At 47.0% G+C, this 22,888-nt stretch overlaps 1 long non-coding RNA gene across 1 annotated transcript; it reads left to right on the plus strand.

The window, feature by feature from the left end:
* The first annotated feature begins 1,872 nt into the window (after positions 1-1,872).
* On the plus strand, positions 1,873-21,801 carry LOC125719493 (uncharacterized). The gene is made up of 3 exons (XR_007385099.1): positions 1,873-2,000; positions 21,481-21,544; positions 21,710-21,801. It is a non-coding gene; the product is annotated as an uncharacterized LOC125719493 (long non-coding RNA).
* Positions 21,802-22,888: the final 1,087 nt, after the last annotated feature.

Genomic DNA, 22,888 nt, shown 5'->3' on the forward strand with positions numbered 1-22,888 from the left:
TTTGTTTTTGTTATGGCTGTCATGTTTTCCGCATCTGGTTTCCGGCAGAAACGTACGCGAATAAAGGTGGGTTTCTCTGCTAATACAGTACAATCCAGTTATAACGGACTTCAAGGTACCTGGCAAAACAGTCCGTTATATCCAAAGTCCGTTATGTCCAGAGTTGCTGTATGCCCAGAACACAACTACAGGACACCATTTACTCATACCACACCCCAGCAGACACACTTGTGATATAGATTATTATATTGTACATGTAGCAATCCAACTTTACCTGACCAGATGCGTGACTATTAATAATCCCGACAACGTATATGCGATGTATACCTTGTAGGCGGAGCCTGCATGTCCGTTATAGCGAACAAAACTACAGCTAAAAGTGGCCCTGGGGACCACATTGTTTGTCCGGTTTAAGCGAAATTCCGTATATATCTGTCCGCTATATCTGATGGTTTTCCTGCATGTTCTTAAAGGCGCACGGCCAGGACCAGCGGACCTCGTCCGTTATAGACGATATTCCGTTATAAGGGGAGTTATCCATTATAACGGGATTTTACTGTATCCCTTCAGCCTGACTCAAGTAGCAGAGCTGAGTGTCCAGAAACCAGTGCTTTGTATCTGTACATAAGAAAGTATTCTGCCACTCACTTATGCTGAATGACTTCTGGACCGATATTAAAAGTGTCTGTTTCCACAGAGGAGGTCTATCGGTTATAAATTAGTCCATCACTGGTGAATGTTACAAAGACCTTGTGGCTGAAAGAACAGAAATCATGAAAGGAATCATATCAGAACATATTCTGAGAGCTGATCGCTGCCAGGTCTTAATGTGTAAATAGTAGCACAGCTATCCTAACAGAAGTACTGAGGGCTAATTTCTTTTTGGCAGAGATGGGCATTCAGGTCCAAAGAGTAAAAGTCCAGATCGGGATTTTGTTTCAACCAAGCCGTTGAGTGCTCTGTGACTGTGACTCTTTCTGCTCAACTGGTTGGTTGAAACAAAATCTTGGTCTGGACTTTTACTCTGGACCTGAATTACCCGACTCTGCTTTTTGGTGTCATTGGTAGAGCCTCTGTTCTCTGCACAGGAGACCTGGGTTCCAGTCTCCAGCCACAACTGCCCTCTAGCAAAACTGTTTCAGTGCTTAGATTTTTTTTGGAGTCATTAACACTGCACTTTGTCACAATCGGTCTGGCTTATTCCACTGTGTAATAGTGTTAATCTGCATCAGTGGGGCTGTTGGCCTCTCCATCTCCATGGCAAATATTATATGCATAAATATTAAATGGCAGATGCGTGTTACTTCTAATGACTTCCGAACTCCTGCATATTTCAGCATTAATTCATTAAGGGCTAGACGTGGGGAGATCCACCGTGGCTGGTAAATCTCGCCAGTCTGATTGAGGTACTTACGTTTTATAGGGGCCATTTTTCAGCATTGCCCTTGTCAGCTCTCGCAGTTATTAAATTGCTGAATCAAAAAAGACAGCGAAAGAAAGACGAAGGAGGTGATAAGTGAGCAGAGTGGATGTGGGCCAGATGGAAATGGCACTTCCGCTAACGCTAATCCTAACACAGTCACACCGTCTGTCAAACACACAGCCCGGATGTTATAATATACATGATGCTAAGGAGTCAGCTGACTGTCTCCTCATGTGCTGATTGGTTTAAACCGAGATTTTGAATGAGCTGAATTTATGTTGTATATCTGCCGTGAATCTGCCTGCTCCAGAGTTTTCCTTTTGGGTCACGAATATGGCCATCTTATTGACTGGGGACACTTTGTACAGAAATAGCCCCACCCCCCATAATCAATCTATCCATCCTTTGTACGCAACCACCTCCTATTCAGGGTCACAGGAGGTCCAGAACCCATCCCAGAGGCTGTAGGTGCAAGGCAGGGAACAACACAGGATGGGGCACCAACCCACTCACCCGCATAATTCACTGATGATATTCAGCATACAGAAACGATACCAGGACTCGACCAGCTGAGTAGGTAAGAAATTAGCTAATTATTTAGTTAGAAGCTTTCTAAGCAATCATCAGAAAATTCACATCCATCCATCCATCCATCCATCCACTTATCCATACAGGACCACAGGGAGATTCTATTTATATATCTCTTTCACGGACGTCCTCTGTATTCAGCTCTCTTTGAAAACCCTTGTAACCTCTGCTCCATTCCTTGTCCTTCGTAGAGTAGCGTGTGCTGGACGTGCTAATGTAAGAGCTCTTCTGGGCTGACCAGAAGGGTAGCTGCTCGAGAACGTTTAAAGGAACATCGGCTCTGAAATGCAAAGCTGCTCATAAACGGACCTCGTCTGACACGGCAGTCAGGCGCAATTTCGTTAGACGTTTCTCACTTTCGGTTTGATCAAAGTAAGATGATAGTGGATCAAGAGTGAGGAATCGGCTCTCCTCGGGGCCCCGTCGTCGAGACGTGGAGAGACAGGGCAGGGAAGAATACCGGCAGTGACCTTGGCACTCAGATATGCTTTACGCCTGAAACAGTGCCAGTCATGTGATGCACGCACCTCTCGTGACCCACGGCTCTGAGCCGTCTCTCCGCAGAGCGCTTTGATTTACCGTCCTCCTGCTGATTGACTCCATTATTCCTAATAGCCACGGACTCTTTTTCAAAACCAATCCAAACCCAAGAGTCATATTCTAGAACAAGAACTCCATTTCCCAGCATCCCCCAAGACTCAACATCTATCTTGTGCTGTATTATTAATGATAAAACTTGTTTTATTATTATTATTTATTTATTATTTTTTTTGTGGATTCTTGGCTGCAGCAAAGCATCACATCAGCTCGGCCCACTGAGACCGGCGGCCGCCGAGATCTTTTTCAAAATTACATGTATGGGTCAGCAGGCCTGCAGGCTTATTATTTACGGTGGATGGCCTCCGGGAGTCAAGGGACCCTAAGTGCAGGCCCAGCACCGTCTCGGGGGAATCTGACTCTGACGAGCCACTCTGCTCCCTCGGTCGGTCAGAGGCCTGGGCCCCGGCAGCCCCCCAGTCCAGCCCCTGGAGGGCAGCACGCCCCCCCCCCTCCATGCCTGGGACGGGTTAACCTTTCGGGTTGCCCCGTGGGGGTGTTGACACAGACATGGTGCTGCTTACCGCTGCTGATTCGTGTAGGATAAATATGTCTCAGGTGGCATTTAATCCCTCATGAAACCAGTGTAGCTTGCAGTGTCAAATCAGAGTAGCTGATCGTACAGGCTTGTGCGGGGGGGGGCTGGTGCTAGAGGAAAGGTTATGCGCGCAGGACCCGCTGTGGGGAGGGGGGGGGGGGGAGCGGTTCACGCATTCCGGGGGACCTGGCATGTCGGCAGCCTTCTGACAGAACCTCATAGTGAGGACCGTACAGCGCCAAGACGTAGCACCTCACGGCCGACAGGGGGTGGTGGGGGGGGTGGTGGTGGTGTGCATTTAATCTCTCTACACAGCCCAAGTCTGCCGCCGCGATTTCCAATTCCAATCGCCCAACAAAGGCGGAAGTTTGGCGGCAAATTGCCTGCACCTCAGACCTGGGAAATGGTGCGACTTCCTTACAATTACGCTGTGTCTGAGACAATGCCTATTATCCTGATAGAAAGGTGGGCAGGGGTCCAAATATCACATTCCCTGAAGGAGATGACACCCCCCCCCAACATGGACAATTTGGACCTGAAAACAGTGACAACAAGACCCCCTCTTACTTTACAATGTATCTGAGACTGTCACATTGTTATCATGATGATTATTATTATTAGGAGTCCAAGGAGCGATAGCCAATAATAAAAGCAATAGGACATAATAATAATAATAATAATAATAATAATAATAATAAATATTATTATTATTTTTACTGTATAGTTTATATTTTGCTTGTCTCTTCAACACATCTCTGCAAACTTATCTCTAGGATACTGTTGAAATCAACCTTAGCAAAATAAGTGAGGGCTTTGATTGGCGTTTTAAGTGGCATGCGAGGGCACACCTGCAGTACTGGCGAGATGGTACAGGCCGCCACCTCTCACTGTGTCATACAGATAATGGACAAGCTGTGCGGGCCGTACCAGCATCAGTCAAAAGGGAAAGCTCAGTGTTCCTGCTTACTTTTGTTTTCCCCGGGGGAGCAAATCATCGCTGCCAGCAGTCAACTGTAACTCCCCCGTGGGTTAAGAATATCTGGGGAATCGATATTCATTTAGACCTTTGGATACTCGCCATGCTGGAAATACGGAGCTCAGAACGAGCACTTTAAATAAAATACTGAGTGATAAAGAGCTGGATAAACATTGTTATACGGACGGCTTCAAAAGATGAGCCCTTGACACAAATGCCTCCGTTGAAAGGCTGCTGCAAGGAGGCAATAATACCATGCGGGCTCCTCTGAGTGGATTAGAGTCATTCAATTGGAGGGAAGAAGGGAAAAATGTGCGATGAAATCCCCCTATTTTCAGTGTGTAATGGAAGCCTGTAATTTAAGATGGCAAATGTCTCTCTCCGACAGCATATCCCTGTTTCATCTTGTGAATCCTGTCCCATTGCTTTTCTCCTCCACCCACCGCAACTCTCACTCTCTCCCTGTCACACACACAGATAGGCACACACACACATACACACACACACACACACACACACCGCATGAAGCGAACTATGCTCAAACCGCACCAGAAGTAATATCACTTAAAGGAGAGAGAAAAGTTCTATGGACCACTGGGGAGTCAATGTTATTTTTTTTCTATTTAAAATTTTTTTTTTTACGCTTTTGTGAAGCATCCTTCTAATCAGACATTGGCGGTTCATTATTAAATTCAGCAGGCGATACATCTGACATGTGAGGGGGAAAAATTAGCAGCTGTCAACCTGTGATGAGTTAATTTCCTGACAGCCCTGGCTCTGAAAAGCCATTTGGAGACACAGAGATGTCTGATGAAAACCCGGTGCAGTTTTATAATTGGAGAGCAGAAAAGGGCAGAGGAACAGAGCGAGAACGCCTGTGCGGGGGGGCGGGGGGGCTGGGGGGGGGGGGGGGGGGAGATCAGTCCCTTCACAAGTTTTTGTTTGGCTATAAAAATGTGACAATCCGTCTTTTCAGCCAGAGCAAACATCATGCTGGTTTCCCGAGGTTGCTTCTATAACATTCCCATAATATCTTGCGTTTATATAGTTCCCTCCATTACCTCCTCCTGAAAGCCTGCATCTGAGGCAGGTATGGAAACAAGTCATTCCTTGGTGAGTCCAAGTCCAAGACTATATCCTCAAGGCTTCTCGAATCATACGATCCAAGTCGAGTCCAAGTCTTTCCATCAGTTTCGCCCAGTTGAGTCACAAGTCATCAAATTTGTGACTCGAGTCGAGTCGTGAGTCAGTCACTCGAGTCCCCACCTCTGATCTGAGGTGTCTGTTAGCTTTTAACGTTCTGTGCCTTAAGCAGTTCACTTCTCACGTTCCAAGCATGCATATGTCTTTAGAGAGCCTGACAAGGAGCGCTGTGTGTGGCTAAGGGTACCGTGCCTGTGATCGGAAGGCTGTCAGTTCAAACTTTTTGGTCAGTAGACTGATGTCACAGTTGGGCCTTAAATAAGGCACTTAAGCTCCAAACTGGCTGCTCCTGCTTCTCAGAAATGCATGTCGCTCTGGAAAAACGTATCTGCTAAATAAATAAAATATAAATGATTGTATTTGGCTCGCTCTCCGGTCTCTAGTGCGCTGGGCTTGACCTGACCCGGACCACAGGTCCACCCTCCTTTTTCCAAGCAGAGTAATCTGGCAATGGCTGCCTCGCCCTCCCCCCGCAGCCTCACGGAGCCTTGTCTGCCTCGGTTCATCAGGGCTGCCCGCATCAGCCAGCAAAGGTAAATACAGGGCGAGCGTCCTGGGGGGGGGTTTTCTTGACTGCGTATGAGTCATAGTGCCCCCCCCCCCCCAAATGCCACCCACTAGGGATTAAATGTAAAATGATTTTTTTTTTTAAGGTCGTCACCCTAAAAAAATATGCCTGGTCTCTCCCAGAGGAGTGTCTACATATTGTCTGCTTGGGCCCTATGTCCCCCCCCCCCGGACCAGATTTGTTATGGTGCCTCCTTGGGGTAAATGTGGGCCTGGCTTGTCTGTAGAGCCGCTCAGATGAAGCTGGCCACCCTCAGGCTAGTCCTGCACCCACCGCCTCGTCACTAAAAGTCCTCCTATTAGTGGCGGGGGTCCAAAAAAATTCCCCTTTGGCACGAAACTCCGCTAAGTGCATTTTCAGTTTTCCGCACTGTATGCGAGAGTGCGCGGGCCGCCCAGGTAGGGAGAGCGGCATCTTCCTGTCCCCATGGGGGCGCCATGTAGGTAGCTGGTACCCTGCCAAGGGCACACAGCTATGGCCAATCAGAAGCTGCTCGTGAGTTAAAACTGAGGGGGGAAAAAATCAGGCTCTCAGCTCACCACAGAACAATAGATTAGAAATACATCATCTTTAGAAGAAGAAAGTCATTTAGAAGTTTCAGGTCCAGATAGTATAAATCCAAGTTAAGAATAAACAGTTATAGTCACAAATTTCTTACCTGGATGGTTGAAACAAAATCTTGATCTGGATTTTTACTTAATTGCCCACCACTGCTTTACACAAATTTTTGGGAAAGGAATCCCAAAATAGACGATACAGAATGCAGTCTTGAATCAAACTGAGTGATCTTGGTTTTAATATTGACTATTTAACATGTATTGCATTGAGCGTGATTGGCAAAGGGCCTCATTTTGGGTATTTTAAAGAAAGCGCCAATTTCAGATCCCACACCCCTAAACCAGTGATTCTCAATGCAACCCTCAGCCCCACACACCTAATTTTACCAATCTGGTAATTATAAAGCCATTGATTATTGGACACCTACATCAGGTAGCTGGAAGAAAAACGTGGGCCAGCTTGTGGAGCTGCGGACCGGACTGGGAGCCACTGTGCTAATCAATTTAGATTGATTAGAGTTTGTTTATAAAGCAAAACTGCCTCTCACTGTGTTCTGAATGACAAAATCTGTTAATTAATATGCAATTTCTTCTATTGCACATATTTACATTATTTAGCATGTGTGAGGTTAAAGTCTTCAGGCTTGACAGATAAAAATATATTTTTGAAATGGCCATGTAGAATACTTTCAATGGTAACATGTGCTTTCAAGAGCCCTATAAATACTGTGTTGTGTGTAGGTGTTACCGTCAGATCTGCATTACTGTATTTATGGAACAGAATGACTTGCCAGAGGTGGAGAGTGGTCTCTTGTAACTTGAACGATGAGCTTACATAACAGGCTTGTGTTTTTAGTGAGGAAGCTTGTGAAATCGCTCCTAATGGGTGATCTAGACGGTGGTGGGGGCTGTGGGGTTGGGTGGCTTGAGAGATCCCCAGCATGCTGCTGGCCCCCACTACGCAGTCAGGCTGAAATATCTGGCACCTGGTATATGGTCCATCGCTACATCCAACAGAAGTGGGGGGAGGCCTATAGGGGGCGATCATGATCAACAACTTTACATCCCGCCATGGGCACATGATGCACGTCTGGGGGTGGGAAGGAGTGGCAAAGGTGCTGGCGGGGTGAGACGTGGAGCTGTGTTTGCTTTGTAAATGGATCGTTGGGGCAGCATGAGGGCACACGGTCGCACACACAAGAACGCCCTCTGTCTCACCCTCGGTCGACCTCGTAGGGGGCAGCGGCACCCTGCGCGACGGCGACTAAGGGAAGGCGTGAAGGAGTTCCCTCTAGAGGCGGTCGGCAAACGGCGGCGTTTACGCTGCATCTCAGAAAAGAGCCTTAATTGCCGCTCGAGTCCGTGAATCGCATTTCTACGGTTATCTGATACAGTGAGTATCTGTTTTGATCCGCAGTTCATTAAAACCGGCGGGCTACTTCCTTACGGTACCATTTAGCCAATGAGCACATGTTATAAAAACATGTCACCTTGCACGTTATCTCGTTTCTGCGCGAAAACACACCCGCTCACAAATTAGCTGAGCCTAACCAAGCTGTTTGCTCGCTCTCTCCGCGCTGAATCATTCCCCTGACCGTTCCTGCTGTTTCCCCAGCACGCTCGCGAGATTCTCCGCAATTGAGCCAACCGCCGACCTCATTAGCCATTCGCTCTCGTTTTCCTTACATCTGGACACTGGCATCTACTTCTCCTATTTTCGTGTATCCTTAATTTTTTAGAGGGGGGGCGGGAGGGGGGGGGGGGTGGCAAATGATGTTAATTCATTAGTGTTGTTTTATTCACAGATCCCTCACCTTTCCGAGATGACAGTACCGTTTGGGTCTGGGCGGTAAGGGCCCTCAAGGGGCCGTTGTGTGCGGGGTTTCCGGGGGCCCAGTAAATTCAGGCCCATTAAGTACCCCCCTCTCCGGCAGCAACTCTCCAGCGACCCCCCCAGTCCTTCTCTGGCAGACAGTGAAAATGTATCTGCTGGTTTATCTGACACGGGGAGCATAAGCTCATAATAAGGCCCAGTCTGCCCGGCTCGGCGATGCGGACACCCAGCGAGGCGCTAAACGGGCCCTGAGAGCCCCCCCCCACCCCCCCGACTGAGGGAAAGGGGCCCGCGGATGCCGCTGAGCCGCCCCGCAGGAGTGATAAGAGCGAATAAGCTGTCAGCGGTGGATTTGTTGAGCCTTATTGTTCATATTTAGATGGAAGAACAATATGGCAGAGTCAGACTGCACTGCTCATAATCTGCTGATGCCGACCAAGTGTCACTTTGATCCATGGGAGGAAGGGTGCGATTGGCCGGGGCCTTCGAATCCTTAAGCAATCCCTGTAGGAATGTCAGAGGAACTACAAATGGGACAACATCTGCCGGACTATAGATAGATATACACATGGGGGGGGGGTGTACGGGGGGAACCGGACAAACAGAGGCAGAGGAGAAGAAAGGGGAGCTGGCTTGGGGGGTGGATCGCATTTCAAAGGAGGCTGAAAAAAAAGCCCGGGGAGGGGAGTACAGTTGGGGGGTTTTCAAGGGGCACAGATCACGGTGTTGTGAGGACCCAGTCGCTTCTCGAGCCTGACATCAGGGGGGTGGGAAGGGAGGGGGGTCAAAGGGAACGGCAGCCATTCCACCCGGAACCATCCAGGCAGGAATGAAGGTGCGTGTCTCCCGTCAGTCTGAGCAGTTCATTCTCACGCCACGTGCCTCACAGTGAGTCCTAACTCGGTCACCTTCTTCTACTTACAGTAAAACCATAATTTAATAAGCGCGCGCAATACACCTGCTGCAATGTGGAAACAGACTGGAAGAACGCAGAGGCGGCGTGTCCGTGGGTCCCGCCGATGCTCCGCCACTCTCTCTGTGCGCGGGAGCCGGATCTTTACGCTCATCTGCACCATACCATGCCCCCCCCGTCCCATCGGTGGTCTGCCCCTGCAGCACTTCCTGGTTTTGGCAGAGTGCCCCACTTGCTGAATGAAGCCAGCTTGGGGGAGCCGCTGTGCTCTGCCCCCCACCCGCTGCCTGGCATCTGTATGTTATGAATATAACATGTATATTGCCATGGACGCGCGTGCAGTTACTCTGGAAACGGGCCCGTTGCCACGCGATGGAGCCAAATTCGGCGGCGTCTGCATCGCTGCACGTACGCGTGCGGCCAACGTCCAGCCTCTTGCCTGAGACTTGTGTGATGCCCCCCCCCCCCTCCCCCCACTGTGCCCCCTCTCCCCCCCTTTCCAAAATCTGCACATCTTATATGCTACTGGGAGATGGAAAGAAGGCACCCAACAGGCGAATCCGCCATCTACTGCTTGTCCTCATTAACCCACAGGCTAGGTTAACCCCATCGCCTCTCGGGATGAGCAGGGGGAGGGCAGCCCCTGTATCGGGACCTCCAGAGGCATGTGACAGGAAGCGGAGCTCGGGCAGGCGGACAAGGTCCGGCTGGGGCGATGCCTGGCACATGGCGTCTGGGAAACGTTTGCCGAGCATCTGCATTTCTGACTGCCTAACTATGTAGTGAACTGCTGCGCCTCGTTCACCTTTTAAGAGAGCAACTGAGGATTAAAGGCCTTGCTATGAGGCACAATGGCACTCTAATGACCCTGGGATTTGAACTGGCAACCTTCTCATCACAGACACAAAGTCCTAACCCATGCGTAGCTATTTTTTTGTGCAGATTATACTCCTTGATCTTGATGTACCTCTTCTCTGAAGCCATGCATCATCAGTGAGGTTGGCCACAATTGAGTAAGCGGGCGTGTGAGAATAACCACCCCCCCCCCCCAGTCCCACCCCATGTGGTGCAAAGTGCCCAGCCTGTGCAGGTGGTGATGTCACCCTAGACGACAGCAGCCTTGCCCACACCGGCGTCACCCTCCCCATTCCCGTGCCCGTGTCTGCGTGCCCTTTTCTCTGACGGCGGGATCTCATGCCGATTCCCGTTTTCCCAGCATGCCACCAAAACACACAGGGATCGTTTTTCGCTAATTATCGACTGTCTCCTACAAATTAATTACAGTTCTGTTCTTATTATATTGCAGCCCATATCGATCCGGGACCGGCGTCCCGGGTTGGGCTGCGCGCGTCCTCTGTGGGTCAGGCCCCAGCACACGGTGACCCGGCGGATGGACAGATGGAGGGAATTATGATCCTGTTAATGCAGGAGGCTCTGAAAGAAAGGATCACCCACACATTTGTCGAGCGATGACAGCGATTTTTTTCTCCCTTTTGTCCACGGAAACATGGAGCGCCGAAACCAACACCGCCATCGGCACGGCTCCCTCGCCGCGCCATGTCAGGCCATCGGGCTGAGAAATTTACAGGCCGCTCATCTCCGGGGCTCTCCCCCGCCCCTCGCATGCTGGACGCTGTTCCCACCCCAGCTCCCGGGACATTAAAATATGCCAAGCATGTCGGGTCTCGATCCGCCCGCCAGTGTGCGCTGCCCCTCTAGCTAAATTCATTATGTGCTGCCCTTATCCCCGGGTGCTGGTAAACATCAGCGGCACTCTGGGTAATATATGGTCTATTACAGGACGCCGGACTGACCGCTTTATATTCTGAACTTGGATGTGACGTCTCTCGCGAGCCACTTCCACCAAGCCGCCCGCGGGCGTTTCTGCAGGATGTGCAAATGTACCATCAGTTTCTGGCTTTTCGGAATGGGAGACATGCTAACTTAGCCGTGCATGTTTATATGCTTGCATTTGTGTGCCTCCGCATGTATGTGGCTACCTATGCATGTACATACAGTTACGTCTCAGACTAACATGTAGACATACTGCCGACAAAACATTTGTAGAAATTTAGCCCAAACTCCAGGTCCCACTCCAAATTGTAACATTTTAATCGGTCCCCTAGATAGCCATTAAGAGACAGCTACCATCTATTTTCCCTCTAGAAACCCGTGGGGGGGCTGAGGTGACCCCGTGGGGTGCGCAGCTCAAAAACCCCAGTAGGGAACAAGACCGCAGGGACAAAATGCGGTAGGAGATGCAGGTGGGACAGCCAGAAGAACGAGATCTTAGCTATCAATTTAGCTCTCTGCAAGCTACATCTTCTCATATGATGAAGTGCGAATTTCCTGGTGAAACGTGAGGGATCCAGACTCTACGGCTGTAAGATGGAAAACAATGATGAAACAAACATGGAATCGGATTTCATGTACTTGCATGGAAAAGCACCAAAGTGTTTACTTTTCCAGAGACCATTTTGGCTTTTTGTCCATAGTTCCCAGTGTCCTAAATGACAGCGGAGAAGCGTGCATCCCTCTCTTTCTGTTTACCTTATGCGTAGCTGCCTAGTTAAACTTAGGTAATTTGTGGTGGACTGCTTAGAATGCAGAGAACCTCTTTAATCGCCTGCCATAACTTTTATCAAGGCAATTGCAATACCAAACTACGGTATTTGCTGCTGTAGAATATATTATCAGGCACATTGTCACCATAAGTGCAGGATTTGGGGAATGATGTAGCGATTATCATCCCAAAATGTCTGTTCAGTGTTTGAGAAAGCGGAGTTCTGGAGAGAAAAACGTTTCTATTTTAAAAAAATAAACAGTCCTATTTCCTCTAGTTTCTTCCCCCTTGCTATTTCCTAATCATCATTCTAGAACTTTTTTTTTTCCACACTTCCTGTATTGTCGACGGGAATAAAATGACTGTTTTTTTCCCTCTACGTGCATCATAACTGCATTTGTAGGATTTCATCGTGATGGCCACCCCCCCCCCCCCACAAAAACAGTGTACTGATTATTAAATATAAAACTTTGCCTCACAGGCCCTGGGGCTGACAATAGGAGCCCTATTGTGCGTTTTTCTTGCATTGTTGTCCCAGGGCTAATTATTTTCGTCCCGCACATTTGTTTGTATGGCGTTTCCTTTTGTGTGTTTAGCAGCCATTGACTGGGAGTCCAGTCTCACCTTCATCTGCAGGATGGTCCTGCTTCGTTGTTTTATGTTTTTCATTTTCTTCCTTTTTTCTCTTTTCCTGGTATAAGGTGAAAGAGGGACGTAATGAAGGGGCTTCTCTGCCTCACCTCTGGGAACTTATTTAAGTAGCCTTAAGTAAGATAATAGGCGGCAGTAGCGGGAATGAACGGTCTTTGTCTCCTTGCATTACCGGAGTCCTCGTCTGAGTGGCAGCGTCTGTGAAGAAGCCTTGCTGTCCGTAATGAGGCCACATCGCCCTCTCTACATCGGCCTAATTAATCCCGTATTTCCACGGCGTATAATTACGGATCGGCCCAGCTTTTCGGAGGAGGAGTCGCCGCTCCCTCTCCGTCCTCCGTCTCCCGATCCTCCCTCCTCGTGCAATTTATTACGTCGGCAACCAGACACAACTGAAACCTCCTGGTATAGAACTATCTGTCATCTCAACATTATCAGTAAAATACGCCGTCTTCCATATTGTGCTACAAGGGCTCCAGCAAATTGCTATTTTTATGGGACATGATAAAGAAAATCCTACCTTATGTTCACATTTTTTACTGTCTGACGTGGAGGGGTGGGGGGGTGGGGGGGGGAAATGTAACGTCTCGCCAGCAAAGACCTGTTTGTATGTGAGGGTGCGAGTTGCACGCCTACTGAGGTTTCCATGTTTTGTCTCCTATAACGTGCCATATGAATCAATTTGAGAAGGGAAATGCCACGTCCGCCATGTTGGATCCTTACGGTCGACTCTCCTCGCAAACGTGCGCGAGCCGAACCCGGTCAGCATCAGCGCGAAACAAATAATTATTCATCCGTAGCTATATTAAGATGTAATCGTTCGGAGAGCGCGAGTAAAGCCGTTGGTGCACGCCTGTCCAGATGGAGTTCGAGAATCGTCTGCTGGCGTGAGCAGCGTCCATCTGAACGTTTGCGTAACGCTCAGTCGCGGCCCCGCATCTATTTTCGGGCGGCAGAGAGTCTCTCTTCAACAGAAAAAGCAGCAACTGTGGGAATTAATGAGCGGAACCCCTCAGATAAGGATTATGTAAGATGCATTTACATTTTTTAACATTCATCATGAAGATGGCTGCCATTCATGACCGGTTTTATCAAGATGGCACGCGCATAACGAATAACGTTATCAGGACATCGGGAAAGTTCCAAAAACTGAACCATTTAGAAAATATACCCAGATTAAAAGGGACTAATTTTAGTGCCTGTTTCTTGAAATAAATAGCCCACAGAAAATGGGTTTGCTGGCAGAAATGATAGTATTACAGAAATGAATGTTTATTAAGTATATATTTCTTTTAAACACTTCATAGATGAACCTGAGAAATAGTCAGTAGAAGCCCATTTTTCTCTTAATTCACCTCTTGAACAAATAACAAACATACACAAATTCCATATATAGACACCGGCATACTATATATAGGTACACAACAGCCAGATGTAGGTAAACACATGCCATGTATGGGGGCGGAGTCCATCCGTAGGCACAGAGAGGCTGATAAAAGACCCAGTTTGAGCAGCCAGCACTTGTAAAGGACATCTGAAGGAACAACAGGGTTTGAAAAAATAGGAGGGAAAAAAAGAATGACAAGCGTATGAGTCCGGAAAGTGCACCGGCTTCTTCTCCATGTGTTTCTGGCTCTGCATCTCCTTCTCTCCCTCACTCCCGCTCACCCGCAAGTCTCCTCGCGGGCTGACAGGTACCGCAGACCCAAACTGACAGCCCCTCAAACTCCAGTGAAGAAACCAAGCATTAATTAAGTCATTGCTGGACTCTAATTTCCTTGAGAAGTAAAAAATTCTCACACAAGAAAAGGTTACTGAGACCTTTTCTGTGTCAAAATTACCATGCGTCATGAATATTAATGCTCTTAATGAAGACAACCTTTGCTTCATCATGAATGTTGCGGAGCAGGTGCCAAGCTGATAGACTCACTCTGGATTCCCAGCCCCCCCCCCCGATGAAAATAGGTATGCAGAGATTTACTCATTTAAATCAGCGATGCCCCTCGGATTGCGCTGCTGTTGTTTTCCCCTTTCATTCGCTGCTGAATTGTGCGGCCTTTTCCGTTTAGACTTCCAACTTGCTGACTGACACAGTTTTAGAACTGCCTTTGGAGAGAGTATACCTGATTATGTAGGTTGTCAGATGAGGCTGTTTCCGTCAGGAAGATATGCAAATTCCCTGACATTCAGCTTATTAATAGAAAGCTGTCCACAATACAGGTGACTTGTCCAGGGCAGAGCATATGACAAACGCTGAATTTAGGCTCCCCGGAGTAACTGAAAAGCCCTGAAAGATCTTCTCAGCTCATTAAATATGAGGAGTGTCGTGCATCTCGGAGAAAAAAAAAAATTAAAAAATTAAACAGCCCACCCCTATAGATCAAGGTCATGCGGCTGGTCCTGAAGCAAAAAGCGACGGATTTTGAGATTTGGAAAATGTTGGCAGATGTTGTTGACCGTCGATGGTGACGTCGAGGCCGAAAAAGGCGAATGTGACATTTATCACTCTGAAACCGAAAGGCTTTAAGTTTATATAAATTACATTTGCAAAGGTTAGTGACACAATGGAGATGTTGAGTGTTGCTCTGGAACAAAAGGCGACGATAAGACACGGTGGTGTTTGGCTCGCTGACGCGCGCGGGGATGGTGAGGGAGAATCTACACGAAATGTCACACGCCGTCTCCCTCTGACACTCACGGCGGCCCTCCCCTGCCGCTCCCCATTGTTTTCCCGGCTTAATTGAGATGCAAAAACATCGCCGCGACTAATTTCCGAGCCGCGGAAGCGCGTGTTCGTTCCCGCTTAACACAAATTGTTACATCAACAGAAAACAAGAAGTCTGCAAGCATGTCGAGGGCGCCACTCCGGAAAGTGAGTCCGTCGCGGGGGAGACCACGGCGCACCCACACCGCGTCTTTTGGCGGTAAGGGGAGGAGGGGCTTTCTCGCCAAGGCCGCCGGTGTCCGCTGCGTTCCCACGGAACGCCTGGCTCGATACTCCGGGAGTGATCGGCCTTTGGTTGCCATGGCTGCTGAGAGTGACGGGCGCTGTTGGTGGCCCACGCGGCATTGGCACGTGCCGACATCGGCGGTGACCTCTCCCGAGGGGAGCGCTGTCTCCTTTCAATCCGCAGCGACGGAACCACCACAGTCCCTGGGCACACCGGCTGCCATCTCCCCCAGGCTTCAGGGCGCCCCTTTGTCTGTGCCGATAGCATCCGATTTGAGTGCTACCTAAGGAGAGGCTGTCAGACAAGAGGCAGGTTCATCCCCTGGTTGGAAACGTAAAGAAGGCGACTCATTGTGACTTTCCCTCCATGCAGATGAGCAAGCGGGGCTGGCGGACGTGGGGGGGGGGGAAAGACGTCACTCCCACACAAACGTGCGGAAGAAGAAAGGCCTCACTTCTCTGAACGGAGGCGATGATGACCCGGTATGGCTCCGAGGAGCTTGCCGTTGATTCGGCTGCCATACAAATCGCTGAAATTAAGGCCGAAACGATGGACAAACGGAAATGCTAATGCGAGCAGAGCCCAAATAAACTAGGGGCTTTGCACGCGGGGCTTTGCACGCGGGGCTTTGCACGCATTCGTTCCTCTCCCCCCTATTAAAAACAATATTTGTCTGCTTTGCTTTGAATCGCAGCAGCAAACGCCTTCACAACCCTGGCCCAGAAGAGATTTATCTACACAAGACAAAAGGCTTTCCCTGTCCCGCCCTCTTTTCTCAACTGCCTCCCTGCCGTCACGCTCTACTCATTAATTCCAACCTGTCATACAGGGCCCTGCAGTATCTCACCGGAAGGTGACAGCTTTCCAATGACTGACAAAGGCTCTTTAGGTGATACAGAAGATCTTTTGCCGAGCGAGTTTTGTAAAGTGCCCCTCAAATGTCACTTTTTAACTCCATACTTTAAACACATAGAGGTGTGCGCGGGCGGGACGGGGGACGGGGGGGGGGGGGGGTTCTTTATCTCATGTGCTGACCTGGCTTAAGCGGCAACGACTTTCACCGTCTATTTGTCAGTCTAAATGTGCTCATTACCAGATTCATCACATCTCCGTCTCGTGGGTGAATTCTTTACTTACTTATTGGAAGTTTACAGACTGGGACGCGGACGTGTGCCGTACCGCAGTAAATTAGCAGGGTGCGACTATGTCAGACAAAGAACAGCACGCTTATAAATATAAGAATAATGTGAGGAGCTAGATGCAAAATGAATGTTTTCAAACACAGTATGTATGCATATGGGATTTATTAGAGTGTCGGTTGCCTCATTCCATGATTCAACAGGAAGACACCAGTATGCTGCTCTACTTATGGCAAAAGAGGGCAATGGATGAATACAAAGACAGCATTAAGTGATTCACTGCAAACTCAGCTTTCTTGTACAGTAAAAAGTATCCCTTATTGTCATTACGAGCTACAACCAGCAATTCATAGTGAAAAGGGGTATTAGATCTCATGCTTGGAGGATGGAGATCCTCGCCGACAGTTCTGATGGCTCTCAGTCATTATTATAGCCATGGGGATGGAGTGATGTGGAGTGATGGAGAGGTGGACAGCCATCATTGAGTATCCCTACAGTGGATCGGAAGATCTCTTCTGATTGGTTCCTTTTTGAGCATCAGTAGATGTGTGACTTCTGCCAATTTTTTCTTTTCTTACAGTTACTGACAGAATAAAAAAAAAATGAAACATCACACATCTTTTTCCTGTCATGTGCTTGTTAGCTTTTTGCAAAGCAATACCCTCCTTTGCTAAATCCACTTCAGGCCCTGGGCAAACTAGGCCCTCCTTACCAGTGGCCTGTACTACGAAGCGGGGTTACTGGCTTATCGAGGTAAGTTGTCGGATTTAAGGTACCACAGTTTAAATGGACTATATATTCTTTCACTGACATTTTCCCCAGACTACCTTAAATCCGACAACTTACCCCAATAAGCCAGTAACCCCGCTTCGTAGTACAGGCCACAGGTCTCTGGGGACACACAGATCATCTGATCCTCAGCGTCTTGTGTCCAGACCAGCCTATTCTTACCCTGAAACCCGAAACCATTCGCAACAAAGATTCCAGAACACCCAACAAAGACCAGATCGCCGAGGATCACACTGTGAAATCAGACATCTAGTCACTTTCATGTGAATGTGATGGACTCGTACGACGACTAACAGACCTTCTATGGCTTTACCACAACGGCGGCACCCTAGCGTTAACTTTGACTGGGCGTAATTAGCTTAGCTGACAATAGTGGGATATCCCGGGTCCTCCGGTGACAACGTGGTTTGCAAAAGACGGCTGGCAAGGGAGCTCCACCATTTAGCGAGCATCAGATGGGCTGGGTGGACCTGCAGTGGATAGCGAACTGTTTGCATGTTGTCTTGAATAGTAATGAGCTGTTACATGTTAGTGCTCTAGAAGCAGGGCGAAAATAATTGGCCTTTCGCTTAATTTTGTGTGATTAAAAAAAAAAGCTGCATTTGAAATGTCCATACATTTAATAAATAATGCATTATTCTCTAACCACAGGAGGGCAGATGAAATTTCATAAATAAGCTTCAAAGACAACCATAATTTGTGTCACACCTCAAGATAAAGGTTTCTTCTTTAAGGCTATTCTCGCTAGTTGTGACTTTGTTCTGGTAGTCACAGTATATAATCACAGGCAATTGTATGTATGCATTTATCTAATTAACGCGTGACACATACTGAGAGTCGAATGAAAGTCACTGTTGGATATCTCTGATGAGACTATGAACAAAGCCGGCTCCCGGCACACACTGTTTGACTGAAAATACATTTTTAACACAATTTTACTTTTGTTTGTACAGACACTGTAATTTATCCATTTATTGACGGAAATAGAGCAATATCCCCTTTTCCGATCCTTGTCAGCCGTGCAGTAGCAATGGGCCTGCTGGTTCCACTCAAGCAAACTCGTTAACCAGGACAATCTTGGTTTGTCGGCATAAGATAAACCCCAAGTAATGCAAAGTTTATTTAAAGTGTTTCCTAAACTAATTCAAACAATTATACAGATGTAAAACAAAAAAAAAATCTTTAATTATTACAAATTAGCAATTTAGCAATGCAACTATAATTTTTATGAAAAAATTGTAATCAGCAGTTTAACCTTTATATATTAGTAAAGTGCTGCGTCTGTATTTTGTGTTTGCATGGAAACGCAAAAGAAAGTAATTGTTTAGCCACTGTATTTAGACTGCACAGTCTTTTAAAAAGACTCTAACATGAAGCAGGTAGCAAAAAGATGGATTAATGTTACTCTTGCTCGCAGAGTCTCCTTTCAGCGAGAGGCAGATTCCTTTGAAACAGAGATGACCTGCAAACAGGAAGCACCTTTTGCAGTCAAACAAAGGGACCTGAAATAACTGACAGGTCCCTGGTTCACCGTGTGTGATACTGTTTGCCAACACAAGAGGTACAGCAAATAACTGCACCATCTGTGTCATAAGAACAGGGTAACAAAGGCAAGGCGATGCAAAAAGCACGTTTTGGAGTTAGGTTACATGCATTATGTTTGAGCATTTCTATTGGCCATTCTGCTCTGATCGCTGACATTAACAAGGTTTTTACCTCAGAACCAGCACGAACTACATCTTTTTTTGGTTATTGCCCCATCCTCTGTAAGATATATGCACTGTACCGTGTGAAAATGGTAGGATAGTGACTAGAACCAGCATGTCCGGCACCAACAATCATAACAACATGCAAAATCTCAGAGATCACACACATCGCACATTATCGATCAATAATACATTGAGTTATAACCTCATCTGCATGCTTTATGTCCTGATTCGCAGGCACACGATTCCCTGAATGTAGGACCTGTCTGTTAGCATAAAGGAGCAGGTGTACCTTATAAAGTGGCTGTTCAGTCTAATTTTCCTTTGATGTGTGGGGCTTTAGACTCGGATCAGGCAGTACTAACCTCGAGCTTCCGAGTTCTTGCCACATCACCACTAAGCTTTGTAGTCTTAGAGATGCATGCATTTCCATGTCGCTGCATCAACATATACAGTCCTGCAGGTTATTGATAGGTCTTCAGGCTTCATTTGCGAGTTCAGTGTCCCAGCCCCCTTATTTCACTCTTCAGGTACACACTCTACCTGCCTTTTTCCCTTTAATTACTGCCTGTCCATCTGTACCTTGTTTGTTTGATTTCCGACCTTGGATTATATAGACTGCATGTACAGTTTGGCTCTCTGCACCTACACATACCTCAATATTTTCAAAGCACTAGGGACTGCTATTAGGATATTTTGCAGCAGATGTCCAAGCACACCTCACGAACATCTTTAGCTGAATCCTGGCAGCTATCTTGTAGCTGTAAGCTTAATACACAATTTATCATTTTAGGTAGGAGACCAGACATATGGAGATCAGGTCACCATACCTCTATATCTAGTCTCTTCACTACTGCTGCTTGGAACACATGATGTTCAGCTGATCTATTGCCAGGCACTACTGCCACTTGAGGCTGTATTTATCCAATATCCTTCCCTCAATCCCAGGCTAAGAGAAACTATATAACCAGGGCTCTATAAACCTGCTATCATCTATCTGTCTATCTCTCCTGGCAGGGTACAAATTTTCTTGGTTGCAAAACAACATCGAGGCCTCGTATCGATTAACGAGTATTCAGTGCTACGCCAGTTAAAAACAGGTACTCTATCTCACATATCTCTTACCATAAAACTATTTAGGGGCAGCTAGGAGATATAACTTAAATTTATGGTACAATTACAATATAGTCTATAGATGGGGGGAGAGGGGATTGGAAAATGGTGTTTAACAATAGTGTAGGGGCATTATGAATATTTCGTCTTGCCCTTTGGCTTCGTCAATGCCCCTGCCACGTTTCGCGCTTTTGTAAATGATGTGGTAAGGTTCGGGTTAGTAAACCTGGACGGCCTCCTCATCCTTTTACTGTCTGGAAAAAGCTATATCTAACACATTTTCTATGGGTTTTTACAGTCTTCTAGAGAATAAATTGCATGTGCACTCTGTAATCATATCCATAGTCCTTACCTCCTTAATCAGCTCTGTTACAGTACATATTCCCTTCCAATGTGTCTTGGGCTACTAACCAGTTCTGTTTCCTACAGACCTTCTTTTGGCAGAGGACGAGTGGATGCATTATAGTAAACAACCACACACTCTGTTAGAAACCTTTAAAACCATAAAATAGCTCGCCTTTGCCATTCAGATTCCCCATTCTGTCCTGGGCAATGAGTCTCGTAAATTAGCACTGAACTATACAGGAATGCTCTCATATAGCTTGCTATTATTAACTTAGTAACACACTGTCTTGCTCTGCCAGCCTCGTTATCATATTTCTCCTGCGTCTTTTCTTATTTAAACCAGAACCTGTCAGTCTTGTGGCCTCCCTTGTGATGCCGTCTCCTCCCGTGGATTCTCTCAGGGCTCAGAAGGGTCTCCAGTAATCACTTGACTGGTTGTGTTATGGACTAAAAGACAAGTGTGGCTTCCGGATAGGGATCTAATTGATTGCAGGTTGATATGGGAGGTCTGTCAGACTGAGTCTGACAAGACCACCCCCTGACTGCCACCTTCCAAGGGCCACGCGTAGGGCACCTCCACTGCACGTGGGCAACTGCCCTTCACAGGTGTTACTGTAACAGATTCCATCAAGCAATAGAGGGAGAGGACCTACAACTAATGTAATAAAATATCTATCTATCTATCTATCTATCTATCTATCTATCTATCTATCTAGACTTCTGTTTCCCAATCCAGTCCTCAGGGACCCCCAAAACGTCCGACATTTTCACTTTCTCTCATGTCCCATCACAAATGGTCTTCAGTGTTCCTAACTGGCTGTGAGTTTGGACGGAGCTAAAATGTGAACTGTCCGTGAGTCCCTGGGGACTGAATCAGGATTCATTGATCTAGAAGGCCATGTCATTATACTGTTATGAATCCTTTAACATATAATCAAAAATAAGTCTTGTTGCTTTGTACTATTTTGGCAGTTAAGTTATTGCCATTTCAATTAATCTCAGTTTTGGCCACTGTCTTTCATCCAGAGGGGTTCCGGTGATGGGGACAGACAGCAGGTCCAGGCGGGAATGCAGGGACAGAGAGACTCAGGTCAGAGGACAAAAGCAAGCTAGGTGTTTGGGTCAAAATTACAGAATAATAATTATCCTGAAACTCTGTCCAGGATAAACAGTTGGAAGATAGATGGAAATTAGTAATAATGTTAAAAAAATTTAAAATTTTATGTGGAGTTACAGTTTTTCTTCATTCTTGCAGGTAGATATTTCTCAGAAGGTATTTCAAAAAAGTACCTATTTGGAATGTGAGAGAAGATAATAAGATCCGGAGAAAGGCAGCTACATCACAAGGAGGACACATGCAGCTATGGGCACAATCAGACCTGCAGCAGTGACGATGTGAGGCCAGCCAGCGCTACCGAAGCTACCTGCTCTCATATAATGAATAATTTTAGCTTTAGCATTTTAACGCTAATCAGGGGGTGCATAGGGTAGTATTGGGAGCCCAGCCCAGGGGCTCCTCTGAGGCTGTCTTGGGAGGGGGGGAGAGGATTCTCTTTGAAGAAAAACTGAGGCATCATTATGGAGTCATTAAATTAGGCACAGGACAAGAACAAACAGAGGTCCCCCCCCCCCCCCATCCACCCACCCCCCAAAATCATCACCCTCTTGCAGCCTTCAGAACAGGCAGGGAGCCACACATCCCACAAGCTGTTATTCTCAGTCCTACGATGCAGAGACGGACAAAAAAAGGAATTTAATCGGAGTGCAGGATATTGGCTAAAATATAGCGTGTTGGGATCACACAGAAGCAGAAATCTATTATGTAATCTACTGCGGTCACTTCAAAGGTTCACTGTGCATTAAAAAATGAATATTCACCACCCCCTCCTTTACAGGATCATAAAAATTATATTGTTGTACTTAAATTTTTTAATAAAGTGACGCAGTACTTTTATTAAGACTGGCATATGTTAATAATATAGTAAGCTGCACTGGGTGTCAAAGCCAAAATACGTCTGTTTCTGAGCTTTGGGTACCAATGCTTCTGAAAGGTCTATAGTGGTTTTATAATAAGAATCTAATGGCCTTGCATTTCTTTGGGGAGCACATTTAAATCCTTAAATAAATCTGGACAGAGGAAACAAAATAAAGGCGCAAAATGAAATCCACCGAATTCCCTGCTTTTGTAGCTTAAGAAGTATGAAGTGGACCAGGCGTTTTTTGGTTTTAACCCATAAAGTTACACAGACGCTGATCTTTTCAGCATCTGCGTCTATGAAATGTCTGTCGGCCATGTAGGCATGGAATAACGTCACTCTGTGCCGTGATCAAAGAGTCACGATGACAAGATGCTGTTTGCAGTTAAGCTAATTAATGTCTTGTAGTGTATGACTGAATGTGTGTGTGTGTGAGTGTGTGTGTGTGTGTGTGTGTG

Source organism: Brienomyrus brachyistius, chromosome 23 (genome assembly GCF_023856365.1).
Source record: "Brienomyrus brachyistius isolate T26 chromosome 23, BBRACH_0.4, whole genome shotgun sequence".
NCBI classification, from domain to species: domain Eukaryota; kingdom Metazoa; phylum Chordata; class Actinopteri; order Osteoglossiformes; family Mormyridae; genus Brienomyrus; species Brienomyrus brachyistius.